The 13,523-nt window shown below is 41.6% G+C and overlaps 1 long non-coding RNA gene across 9 annotated transcripts in view; it reads right to left on the bottom strand.

Annotated features, from left to right (window-relative positions):
- Positions 1-1,860: 1,860 nt before the first annotated feature.
- Positions 1,861-13,523, bottom strand: part of LOC137437019 (uncharacterized) — a 37,672-nt gene continuing 26,009 nt past the window's right edge. For all 9 annotated transcript variants that reach the window (XR_010986407.2, XR_013625016.1, XR_013625019.1 and 6 more), the window contains 5 exons: positions 13,403-13,452; positions 12,868-12,935; positions 7,139-7,236; positions 6,723-6,783; positions 1,861-2,431 (listed from right to left, as the gene is read on the bottom strand). This is a non-coding gene — a long non-coding RNA (uncharacterized LOC137437019). The remainder of the gene's footprint in view (positions 2,432-6,722; positions 6,784-7,138; positions 7,237-12,867; positions 12,936-13,402; positions 13,453-13,523) is intronic.

Below are 13,523 nucleotides of genomic sequence, written 5' to 3'. Positions count from 1 at the left end.
TCTCGTCTTTCACACCCCAATATACTCTTTCAAAGGTTCAGCAGAATAGTCATGGTTTTTATGTGGAAGAGGAAACAAAGGAATATGCAGCGTCTCATTATTGGTCCAGGAGGCTATGTTTGACGCACATACTGATAAGGGCGTTCAGGAAATGAAAAAGAGACAAAAGAGTTCTTGGAGTAGTTATCCAATTAGAGCTTGGGAATCATACAAAGTGCAAGTTATTGCAGTTCATCCAATAAGAGAAGTGGGTGAACAGATTTTACCACTATATGGTGAGAAGGAACTCATCGTTATCCCCTCGTCAGTCATAAAAATACTTTTTCCCCAAGGCTGATTGCTCGATACGTTTTAACCACAACACAGATTCTAAATACCTACAGTACATTTATGTCCCACTAATAAATACATTTATTTCATTTGTGATATAGAAAGGAGTAAATCGTGAATTCTAATCTACTTCATAAGTGATTATTAAAGTTATGGAGAATCGAAAAGGCTTCTTTGAATGGTCCATCAGGGGCTAATATGGAGTTGATGTAGAAACAGCTCTTTCGACCTCCTTACAGCCAAGAGGTTTAATTTTATTTGATCAATTGAGGAGTAATTCGCATTGATAATGAATTAATTGGCCACACGTCCACACTGTGAAATGATCAATGTAAAATCATATCCGGCAACATTTGAGATAGAAATGATGATAATGAATTGACATTTCCCCCTTTATTGAAGTCAGATTATATGGTTGGTTGAACAGTATTTATCACTTTGGGGTGGCTCCGTATTCATTGTATATTCTTGTACCCCGGTCTGGAATATACAATGTCGGTTCATTTGACCAATTTGACCCCCCCCCCCCCCCAAAAAAAAATAAAATAATTGGTAGTTGCTTTCTTCTCCGAAACTACACACATAATTTTGATGAAACTTGGATACAAGCTTCATATCTAATTTCTAACGAAGGTGTATTGGCCGCATCAAAATCCGAACACATTAAAGAGGTTTACTGCGGAGGGTGGGGGGCACGGGTTGACCCCCCACCCCCCAAAAGAGGTATTAAGGTGGGTAGAGGTTGCGTCTTCACCCCTCTCGGTTTGTTACTTTAGAAAATCGAAGATTTTTATGTATATTGGTTGGTCTTGTGCATTATTCTGTGTTTGTTTGTATGTCAATCGCCTGCAGGTCACAAATTCAAACCGATCTTTACGAATCACCAAATGGTAGAGTTGGTCAAAAGCAAGAAGCCTATTGTTTTTGGGGTCAAAAGCTCCAACATAGGCCAAAGGTCAGCAACTTTATCAAATTTCTAAAATCCTAAATTTTCATCCCAAGGACTTGAAATGTGAAGAGTATTTTCATATCCGGTCATTTAATTAAACTACCAATTATTTGAGGTCAACATAGGCCAAAAGGACAATATAAGCCAAAGGTAAACAGCATATTTTAGGGATTTCGCAAGTATCCTGCTTTGCACGACAAGTATCTTGATCGTTTGTGAACAAGATATCTTGTGGACAAATTCGGATGATTTAGTGGACGTTTGGTATTTGACAAGGACGAAATGATATCGATTTTGGTTCAGGTCCGAATCCCGATCCGACCCATCAGTGGTTACAAAACAAAGTGTTAAGCCTGGCGGAGGTATGCGCGCTACCGAGTGCAACTCTTGGGTCAAGTTAATGAATATTTTAGGCAGTAACAGGTAACATGTAACATGTTTTAGGTTTAAAAGATAGTGTAACATGTAAATTCTTTATACTGGCAGTACATTGAGGATTCTTCACTTTAAGGTTTTTAAATGTTTCCCTTCTATTAGGACTTCGGAAGCAGGAAATCAAAATAAAATCTTTTTGCCATAGAGAAGTTACACAAATTTTATTATACAAAATAAATTACACAAAAAAATATATATACCATAAATATACAAATTTTATTGAAAAGTAAACAAGTAAGAGAAATTAATTAACATTAAGAAATAATAGAAACAAGTAAGAGATAATTCCACCAAAGAATCCTGATCCCAATTGGTCATGCGAACGGCCATCCGATCGACTCAGATTTTATTTCCTATCCATGTTCATTATGCAGATTTCACTGCAAAAAGGCAGCTTTTCAAAAATAGTCAAACATTGGCAGCTCTTTACTCGACGAAGTAAAATAACATTTACTTGACGAAGCTTTCTCAGACACTTCTGAATCAGCGTGAATTCATTTCAGATCTTTTAGTATGTGAGACCTTGATGTGTAAGAGGAAACAGTCTCCATGGTATCTCGTGGTAAGTTTTTCGTCAGATGCCAGCTAAATTTTCTTGAAGACTCTCCTGGCGAAGTTTGATTGACCTGATATTCGTATTGGCCCAGCAACGCTCAGTGCTTTCCCTTTTCCACAAGGTCTGAAGAAGCACACATCCATCCATTATGCATTCTTGAACTGCAAAAAAAGAATAATCGATTTTTAATCAATGGTGACAGCTAATTTTCACAAATAAATAAATATGCATCAATAATTAATCATCTGAATGGCTTCACTAAAATGAGCAAACCCCAAAACATTGGTTTAGACACCTCATTTATGGTTTATGGATGTTCCCTTACGAAGACATGTAAATAATCGTATTTTTGTTAACAGCGATACAAAATAATAGACTAAATTGTTCATCTTGGCATCACTCAGTTTCGTTATATAGAGGCTTTGAAGATATCAAAAGTGAAAACAAAACAAAACAAAAAACAAAAAAAAGAAAACCCTTTAATGGACGTCAACGTCCAATTTGATGTTCTTTTGTACACTTCTCTCTTGTTCACCTGAACAAGATAAGGTGTATAAAGGACGAGCAGAGATCAGAAAAAGAGCTAGAAATTGATTTGCAATACTGGCTACCACTGGGTGGCGCTATACCATACACATTTACGTAGAGAAAATTGGGGTCTTAACCCTTTGAGTACGGGATTTTTTAATATATAAAAATACCCCCGGTACAGGATTAATTTGGCATTTTGGTACGGGAATGCAACCACGTACTCGAAGGGTTAATATGGACAACCACGTACTGACGATCTATTTATGGGTATAGTCGATAACGTGTAGTAACGTCATCCTTATACAAAACTTTTTCGCGGGTTGCGGCACTGGACGTCATCGGTACTCAAAGGGTTAATTGGGGTTTATACAACTGTTTACATACTTCTACCCAGTTTGATTTAAATTCCTTCAGCTGTTCTCAATTATTACACATTTAAGTAGTGAAGCCCCTTCAATATTTGACTATGTCCGACCACCCATCAAAAAATGAAGAAGAAGCTTTCAACCCACCGTGTTTAATTACCTCCGCCACCAAAGGTGGATGGAAATTATGTTTTCACCCCTGTCTGTCTGTTTGTCCGTTTGTGAACAAGATATCTCAAAAAAATTGTGGACGGATTCGGACGAAATTTGGCAGAGATGTAGCGTGTATGTGAGAAGGATGAAATGATTCGATTTTGGTGAAGATCCGGATTTGGATCTGGCTAGTAGAATTTTTAAAGTGATTCTTCACCATTGGGAGATAGGGCCAAAAACGATACATAGCAGGATATCTCAAAAAGTTATGGATGGATTTGGATGAAACTCGTTGGACAGGTTGTGCGTGTGACAAGGAAGAATCGATTCAATTTTGGTGAAGAATATTTCTACATCTTACTATAATTCACCAAATGTCCGTCCGTCTGTTCGAAGGTACTGCAAAAACGGCTGAACCGATCGCAACGATATTTTGGGTGGGTAATCTGGGGATCCCCTGGAGTAAAATAGGGTATATTGTTTTTCCAATTTCAGCGTTGGCCTCCAGCATTTTCAGGTTTGGACTCCCGCATAATGTTATTTTCCCGGGTGCCGCACAAATGGCTGCACCAATCAGACTCGGTGACCTCGGATAAAGACCTTTTACAAGGACATGGGTTGAATCCCTGCTTGAGAGAATGCCAACCCCCTCCCTGCCATCACGGCTGTCTCTCCCACTCACAATCCCACGAGATATGCGGAAAGGACGACCCAAAACCAATTATCTTCTTTTTGATTCGTATATAAACATCAAAAGGAGCCTGGTGTTGGCTTAGCGGTTGGGGTGCCGGCTTGGGATCCTAGGATCAAATCCCGGTCGATCACTGACGCCAGGGGGGTTGACTCAGCCTGTCATCCTTCCGAGGTCGGCAAATTGAGTACCAGTTCACTGGCAATTCCCTGTGTGTTGCAAAAGGCGACTAACAGGGTTGGCAGCAGGAAGGGCATCCGGCTGGAAAACATTGCTTCAAAAAAAAAGAAAAAAAAGAAAAGAAAAGGGGGACCACATTGCCCGAAAAAGGCCTACCCCTGCTCTGCGGGGGAAAATGGCCTCTAAAGGTGGTTATATTAAAAGTAAATAATGACCTCGGCCAAAGTTCAAACGACGTGGGTTTAATCTCCACATGAGAGAATTCCACATAGCTATTTGGGCGGTGTATAAGCTAACAGATCGCTGTCTCCATCGATCTTGCCAAGGCCGTAACACCTGTCGGCTCAAAATCCTTTTAACTGTTGACTTGGTAGCTTTTACAATGAAGGAAACACGTATGGGGAGTACATACGACATAGCGATTGTGAATGTGACAGCTCTGAGGCGTCTTTCGCTTCGCATCAAATTATTCATGACATTCATTCATTCATTTAATGATCATTACGCTCATTAAACAGTAAACGTTCATTAAACGATTACGAAAATAAAAACGAAAAATATTATGAAATTACGTTCACACCGTCACATCAAACACTAAGGTACCGTGAACACAAACATCGTCACAAACGTTACGTTACGCAATTCAAAGCGTGAACACATGGAATATTGGAAAGCCCATTGCCCAAATTTGAAACACGATGGAATAATATTTACTGATATGAACAGTGATGTGGCTTTTATTGAAATTCTACAAATACTGTTTAGATTTTGATGATCTGCATGTGATATGATTTGACGGATGATTACATAAATCGTTTGAAATAAAAAAGCCTTCAATTTCTGATATTTTGTCTTTTCATTTGGGCCTTCCAATTGAAGCCCCGCCCATAGGGCAGGTACCGTTGCTAGTTTTAAAAATTCTGTCTTGTGCTTTTCTGGTCTACTCTGAGATACAAAACATAAACTGTTCACCAGGCGGAGGTATGCTCACTACTGAGTGCCGTTCTAGTTCTAAATGGTTCTAAAGTGTTTCATTTGTTTCTTGGCTTTGCCCACGTTATTGAAAAAATGCCAAATTGAACCACTTCCTTCCGACACTGGTGTGATTTAAAAAAAACAAATTAAAAAAATGAGCACTGACTTTTGACCCCTTGATACCAAAATTTAATCAGTTAATCTTTGCTTCATAATCATAAATCTTCCAAGTTTGGTCAAAATCCCATCACTGGTTCACAAGTTAGCACAGGAAATAGTCTAGTAGGAAGACTAGGTCCCCCTGCACCCCCCGGAGATATACTTCTAATCAGTGTTTCTAGATTGGAAAAAATGTGTAGAAAATGACTAGCTATGGCCCCAAGCTGAAAAAATGTCCCACATACCATTTTTATGCAAATTACTGCTGCAAATTTTATGCAAAATTATGCAAATTTTATGCAAATTTTTGATGAGGAGTAGAGTTGAGGGGTCTTTGAGGGCTTCATCGAGGTGCTCTCGGTTGCAAACTGGGTCATTCTGAGAAGCACAGCAGGGTCAGAGATCATGATGTTCTCCTCCTCAGTGAATCTCTCCATCAACAGCCTCTCCATTGCCTCACACACTGTTTTGAGGCAAAAGAGGGACTTTGCGTAGGCCTTTCCACTGAGAACACCTTTGAGAGATCCACTTGTTACTAGTTGTGCCTCAAAGAGAATCTCTGCATATCCAGAACCACGCATCTTGTGTCCAGTGAGCATCCCGATGTAGTTCATGGATGTGTGGAAGGGTCCAATCGTTACTACATGACTAGCAAATTCATTTGGCCAGCGCCAGATGATGGGAAGGGCTTTCATGCAGACACCCAGATCAAATGTATTCAGGACCCATCTCTGACCCACCTCAGCAGTTGCTGCCTCGGAACGCTTCAGTAGCTCACGAACAACTGCGTTGTCTGTGATCGGTCTGTGCCTGGTGCCTGCATGGCATGGCAATGGCCTGCAGCCTGTGCCTGGGCTAGGGGGTTTCACCTCTGCAACTGGTTCTCCCCCACCCAGCAAATCAACAGTCGACTACTGCACGCCTATCCACCAACCGTCACAGACAACGGTTTCACTGAATGGGACCTCTGACCTCTGAACCCCATAATCTAATCAGTTAATCTTTACATCATACATATCTCTACCAAGTTTCACTTGGATCCCTTCAGCTGTTCCTAAGTTATCACAGTAAGGAAAACCTATCAAGGACTGATGGACACACGGACAGCCAGACGGGCAATCCAAAAACAATGTCGCCGGAGGCGTAAACATTGTCCATGTGAAGTGATATGTGGGAGTTCTCAAGTTTGCATATTTTAATTTTACTTGGTCAAAAATAGAATCATTGATAAATTTGAGATTCTGTCCTTTCCCAGCAGTTACATGACTTGGAGCAATTGGTTCCCACCTTGTAATATCTGAGTGAGCTTAGGTTGCTATATTAATTTATACTTCATACCAATAACCAGTAACTCTGTGCTGAATAGAGAAGATGGCTGCATAACGTTCTGGTACATACCAGAATTGCTGGGAACATTTTAGAGTGGTCTGTGAAACTTTCTTCATCTCACCACAATGACCTGTGAAGGATAAAATCAATTATTGTATTTGAGGTCATGAAACAAACACCAGGTACTTGAACAGGAAAACCTACTTGGAGCTTCTGAGACATCAGAATTGGAAATCGACTCTTCATGTCTGGCAGCACAAGCCAGATTACAATCTGTTTAACAGCTCTGTTTGTCATCATCGTCTCAACTGAAGCGATAGTAACTATTACATGGTGGAGTTCACGATCATATATTTAGAGTGAAACACTTCGGGCACGTTTTAAAGTTTTCAAATAAGAGTGAAACAAAGCAACCCATGTCCCAACCAAAAATCACTTTTAATGTTTGCAAATATTGCAGTACTGTATTAACTAGGTCCGTTCACCTCCAAAAAGATTGCAGCGAGCATTGAAAAGTCTTTTACGAGATTTCTTTTCCACAAGGTTTGAAGCAGCACTCACTCATCCATTATGTATGCTTGAGCTGGGGAAAAAAAAATTCAAAATAAATAAATCGCTTTTTCATCAATGTTGACAGATAAATTTGTATAACAAAATAAAAGGTGTATCCAAGAATCATTTCATTGGCTTAATCAAAATTGGTGACCTTCAAAAAAGGGTTAGACACATTATTTATGGCGTTTGTGATATATAAAAAAAAATTTTTTGTTCATGGAGACCGTTCATATAAAGTAATGATTTTAGAAAAATCCTCAAGGGTGCCACGATGACATCACTCCGCTTCATTATCTAGACTAGAGAGGCTTTGCGGATATCAAAAGTGCAAAGAAAAATAACCCCATTTGGCAGATGCCAATGCACACTTCGTCCTCAAAATGGCGTTTGACATACAGACTATGATAGGTTAACTTTGACAGCGTTCACTGCATTTAAACAAATTATTGTAAAGCCATTGCTTTGCATGTTTTTATTTATCTATTATTATTTTTTAAACCTAACAATTAAGTGGAAATGTTTTTGTAGGAATGCAACACCCCCACCATTCAACCAAGATCAAGCCAGCTACAAACGTGGCACGTCCTTGAGCACCATCCCATCGATACAGAAAAGATGATCACAGCGAACAAACGTTCAATTATGTCTCTGGATGACAAAGCCATAGCTGAATTGATCTGGATTCGGTGAAGATCCGGATTCGGATCTGGCTGCTATAATTTTTTAAGCAATTCTTCACCATTGGGAGATGTGGCCAACCAGGCGGAAGTATGCTCTCTACTGAGTGCCGTTCTAGTTTACAAAGTGTTCGGGGAAAAAAATAGACAAGACTCAATAAACAGCACAGATCTGGAAGGCAGCAGACATAATTTGGGATGATGAAACAAGCAAACTTATGACAAGAAAAACTAAGGCCGAACGCAAATGGTGCCGACAAATACCAGATTCTCACCAAAAAAGGGGAACAGGCGAGGACTTTAGGCTGGTATGAGCTGATTGTGGCTTCAGGACAATGTGTCATAAGCCTGTAGCGGCACAAGGCAGAGTACGGCTCTGGGCATGAAACATGGCAACGAGAGACGATGGCGAACTGTCCGATCTCTCCAATACGTCCTCATCAAGCAGCAGCCAAAACAAAGAGACAGCGCCTTTGACGTCTGTGCCCAGAAGTCCTCAACCTGACCTCACTTTTACAGGAAGTTCTTCACGATAATGTTATGACATCGCCTTTAAAGTGTATTTTAGTGACCTGTAAGGGGATATGGTTCGCTTATTTGAATTTTACATTTTACATGTTCAAATGTGGAATCGATACAAAAAGAGAAATGTTTGTCTAATTGTGCAACAATTTTTCTCAGATGGCCGAACGGATTTTCGTCAAACTTCCAGAGGTTCATCAGTAAGTGCCGGGGAGTGTTTTAGGCAAAATTCGCACTGTAGTGCCAAAGCCTTTGTAGCTATGTGAAAGGTAATATTCAATGACCCCCGACCCCATTCCTTATTGTGTGTAAGGAAGTGTTTTAAGCCCCCACACAAAAATAGAAAAACAAACAAAATTTGATTTCTTAAAAATTCCTACAGGATTAGAACAGCACTGGGCAATGTTGGGTATCCCGACAAAATACATTTGAGATTTGGTCCTTTCCCAACAGGATAATGACTCGATAAAAATGCGTTTCGGGTAAATTTTGGTATTTCAGTGAAGATTTAATTAAAATTACATTCCTGCAAGTCCTTGGTCTCTGACCGATTTTTCATTTGTTTGTTTGTCTGTCCGCACAGAATAAATATGATTTTCTCTGCAACCGTTTAGTTGGTCCGATTGACAGGAAATTTTCACCATAGGTGCAACTCCACCTGCAGAATTTTTTAATGCTAGTTTGGCCGCCATCTTGGAAAAACTGAAAAACTTTGCATCTCCATATCTCCGAAAACACTGAATAGAAAAAATTGAGACATGGCTCATTGTAAGGAACTCTCCATGGGGAATAAAATATGTTAATGATGATGTCATAGGTGCCTCCATTATGACGTCATAATTCGACAAGTACAAACTTTATCCTATCAAGATGAAATTTAAGCGTCATATAGGCATAAACTGGTGGAGAAAAAAAAAATTGATGGCGCCATCAGTCACGTGGTTCTTCGGCCGGCATATTTGTTTAAACACAAAAGCCTTAAAAACCACTGAAAACACATCCTGGCGAGGGTCTGCAATCTCTGATTGCTCTTTCTTGTTTGTCAATGGAAATGACACCGCTATTGTTTTGCAAGAGGATGCACCAGACTCCTGGAAGAAAACGCTGATCTCGGGTCTCAGGGTGCAAAATATTCCTTTAGAGTTTAAAGCAAGCAGAATCAAACAGGTTTGTTGATATGATGTTTTTTGTTTTTTTTGGATACTGAATCGAGGCTCGTGAAAGAGCTAACATTTACTTCACAAACAAATCAACCAGCCAAACAAAATATATAAAAAGAGGGAGCGGAAAACAAGATGGGGAGAGAAGGGGAAGCACACAAACACAACATTTGAGAGCAGGGAGATGTGTGGAAGGGAGAGGGCTTGGGGGGAGGAGGCATGGGTAAGGGGGGGTGGGGGGGAGGGAGAAGTATAAAACACAAGGACACCAAGGACTTCCAGGACAGAAGTTGGTATTTCAAAAAAGTGGAATTGGGGTGAAATTAGCGGGGGTAGAAAAGATCAAGGTTTTGGATGGGGGAAGATAAGAGATGGTGGTGAACAGCTGTTTTAAAGACCTGGAGGGTGGAGTGGGATTGAAGAGAGTGAGGAGTTTGTTCCAGAGGCAGGAGAAAAGAGGAATGAAGGAGTGAAGGTGAGCAGAGAGTCTTGATTTTGGCAGTTTGACCATAAGAGGGTTGCAGGCAGATCTTGTGCGACCTGTAGGAATATTTGTGGGACAGAGCCCAGAGAGAGCTGGGGGGGCAAGGCCAGAGAGGAGTCGGTAGAAGACGGAAAGACCACCAACCTGCCTGCGGTGAGTGAGTGAGAGGCCCGTGGAGTTAGCTTCATCGCGGGAGATTCCAATGATTCTGAATGCTTTGGTTTCAACAGCGTGAAGACGAGCTAGGTGTGAAGCAGGAGCACCAGCCCAGAGGGGAGAGCAGTATTCCATTGAGCTGCGGATGAAAGCCTTGTATGTGGTGAGGAGCTCAGGTGTGCCAAGGAAGGACTTCGCACGACGGAGGATGCCCAGTCGGCGACTGGCTTTGGAGGCCAGATTTGAAATGTGGTTTTCCCAGGAAAGATCATGGCAGATAGTGAGACCCAAAAGCTTGAGTGACAGAACTTCTTGGAGAGGATTATTCAGAAAGTGGATGGGAGGGTTGTCCAGTCGGTCTTTTCGGAGAGACATCGTAAGAGTGTGAGATTTGTCAGGATTGAAAGACATGTTCCACTTGTTTGGCCAGTCTGTGATTTTGTCCAGGTCTGCAGAGAGTGAGGAGGCTGCAGACTGCTGATCTGAGGGATGAAGAATGGAGCGGCAGAGAGTGGGGTCATCAGCAAAGAGATAGAGAGGATTTTCCAGAGAGACGGAGAGATCATTGATGAAGACCAGAAAAAGCACAGGGCCCAGAACACTACCTTGGGGAACTCCAGCAAGAACAGGAAGAGGCGATGAGAGAAATCCATTCAGGGCCACACGTTGACTACGACCAGAGAGGAAGTCCGCAAGCCAAGCATGGAGATTTCCATGGATACCATAGGAGAGTTTGGTAAGCAGAGCTGGGTGCCAGACCGTATCAAAGGCACATGATATGTCAAGGGAGACAGCTCTGATTTCCTGTTTGGCATTTAGGACCGCCATCCATTGTTGAGACAGCAGAAGAAACATGTCCAGAGTAGAATGACCTGGTCTGAATCCAAATTGATGATCGGAGATCAAGCCATTGGAGAAGAAGAAGGATTTCATATCCGAAGCAATGATGGATTCCATGACTTTGCTGATAATTGGGAGCAGGCTGATTGGTCTGTAGTTGCAAGGATTTGTTTTTGCACCTTTTTTGTGTAAAGCGGTAATGTTTTCTGATTTCCAAGATGCTGGCAGATGACCTTGAGCAAAAGAGAGGGTGAAAAGAACAGAGAGGGTGAGATAGAGCGGCAGAACAGGATTTTAGGACCCGTGGGCTGATGCCGTCTGGTCCAGTTGCAGAATCAGAGTCGAGGTTTGACAAAAACTTCTCCACCTTGTCAGGAGAGAAGGACACAGAGTCCAGGAGCAGTTGGGTTCGACTGGGTAAGGTGGGAACAGGGAGAGATGGGTTTGGGACACAAGATTTTGAGGCAAACACAGAGTTGAGGCATTCGGCTTTGTCACGTGCGGTGTCAACTGTGTAGCCATTTGAGGTAAGGGAGGGGAAGGAGGGGGAACAAACACCAGAAACGGATTTGACCAGACGCCACCAGGATTTGGAGGAAGGAGACAGGTTTGAGAGATCATTCTTGAGTGTGGAGAGATAGTGCTTCCTGGCACTCCTGAGGGTAGACACACACTTGTTCCGAGCTTGGTGGAAGGAACTGAGATTGCCTTCAGTTGGATTTGCCTTCCAAGAGGCAAAGGCAAGTTGTTTCAGGGCAACTGCCTCACCACAAGATTCAGTGTACCATGGACGGGAGGAAGGGTAAGACAACTGAAGACGAGATGGGATAAATCTGTGCATGAGAGAGAGCAGTTTGCTTTGGAAGAATTCTGAGGAAGAATTGATGTCAGAGGCAGTAGAGATGAGAGACCAGTCCAGATGATTGATGGCTTCTTGAAGACAGTGCCAGTCGGCCTGAGTGAAATGCCAGACTCGTCGACGCTGAGGAGGCTCTCTGAGAATGGTCAGAGAGATGTCCACTTTCACAAGCACATGATCAGAAGAGCCGATTGGAGCAGAAGAAGAGCAGTAGACATTTGCAGGGAAGTTTGTCATAACCAAGTCCAGAAGATAAGATACTCCATTGACTGAGATGTCGGGAAATTGACAGATTTTGTCAGTCCCAATGAGTCACAGAAGTCCTTTGCTGAGGTGCCATGGCTGGTGAGAGAGGAACCCACACTCTGCCAGCTGGCATGATGACAGTTGAAGTCGCCACATATGAGGAAGAGAGAGTTGGGATGAGTTGATAGAAGTCGTGGACTGACTAGAATCCTAGATGCTTTAATTTGTTTCTTTGTTCTTTACAATTGGCCTTAAAGACAACTCCCATAAACTAAATTCACACCCAACAGCGGTGGCATCAACACCTGACTCCATCCGCCTTAACACTTTCAATTTGAGTTCAAAGCTTTTGCCACAATTACCAATATGGTGGCGCACAGAGCATGAAGACAATATGCCTGCTGATTGGTTGAGAAGAGATACATTCAGATACATGCCCGCTGATTGGTTGAGAGGAGACTCGCTCTGAATGTCTGCCAACGACGTCGACACGAGCGTTCACGTTTTCGGTCGAGGAGGTGCGTTTGAACTTGTAACTTTTGATTCTCTTGATGGATTTGAATATTTTTCATTTTGTTTTTTAGGTGATTAAAAAAGAATCTAATATTTAGTTAGTGCAAAAGAGAATCAATGCAAAGCAGGTCGCGTAGCACAGGGTATCACTGTATTTCTGTAATCTATATACAAAAAGGCTGCATAACGTCCTGATACGTACCAGAATTGGTGGGAACATTTAAGAGTGGTCCGTGGCATTTTTTTTGTTTTGCATCTCACCACAGTGACCTGTGAAGGGATAAAATCAATTATTGTATTTGAGGTCATGAAACAAACACCAGGTACTTGAACAGGAAAACCTTTTTTGAGCTTCTGAGACATCAGAATTGGAAATCTACTCTTCATTTCTGACAACATAAGCCAGTTTGCAATCTGTTTAACAGCTCTGTTTGTCATCATCGTCTCGACTGAAGCTGTAACTATTACACGATGGATCTTACGGTGATATATTTCGTGACGAGCACTTTTGGCACGTTTTAAAGCTTTTGAATAGTAAAACGAAGCAACACATGTCAATCAAATTAGCTTTATATGTTTATAAAGACTGCAGTATTAGCCAGGCCCGTTCACCTCCATAGTTCGTTGAAGTGAGCATTGAAAAGCCACAAACAAACATTTCGGAAAAACGTGGGAAAGGAAACGAATACTAAAAAGTGAGATAGCAACAGAATCAGTGAAAAAAAAACAATACTTGCCTGTCTGAAGAGGAGATGTGAAGAGAGTGACAAGCAGCAGTTTTGAAGCACTGGTGGGCAGAGCAGGAAAGAACAGACAGGCATCATTTCATAAGAGATGTAAACAACAGTTAGGACAGAA

This window comes from Myxine glutinosa, chromosome 11 (genome assembly GCF_964187855.1).
Source record: "Myxine glutinosa chromosome 11, kmMyxGlut1.1, whole genome shotgun sequence".
In the NCBI taxonomy this organism is placed as follows: domain Eukaryota; kingdom Metazoa; phylum Chordata; class Myxini; order Myxiniformes; family Myxinidae; genus Myxine; species Myxine glutinosa.
This window is presented reverse-complemented; position numbering and strand designations above follow the sequence as displayed.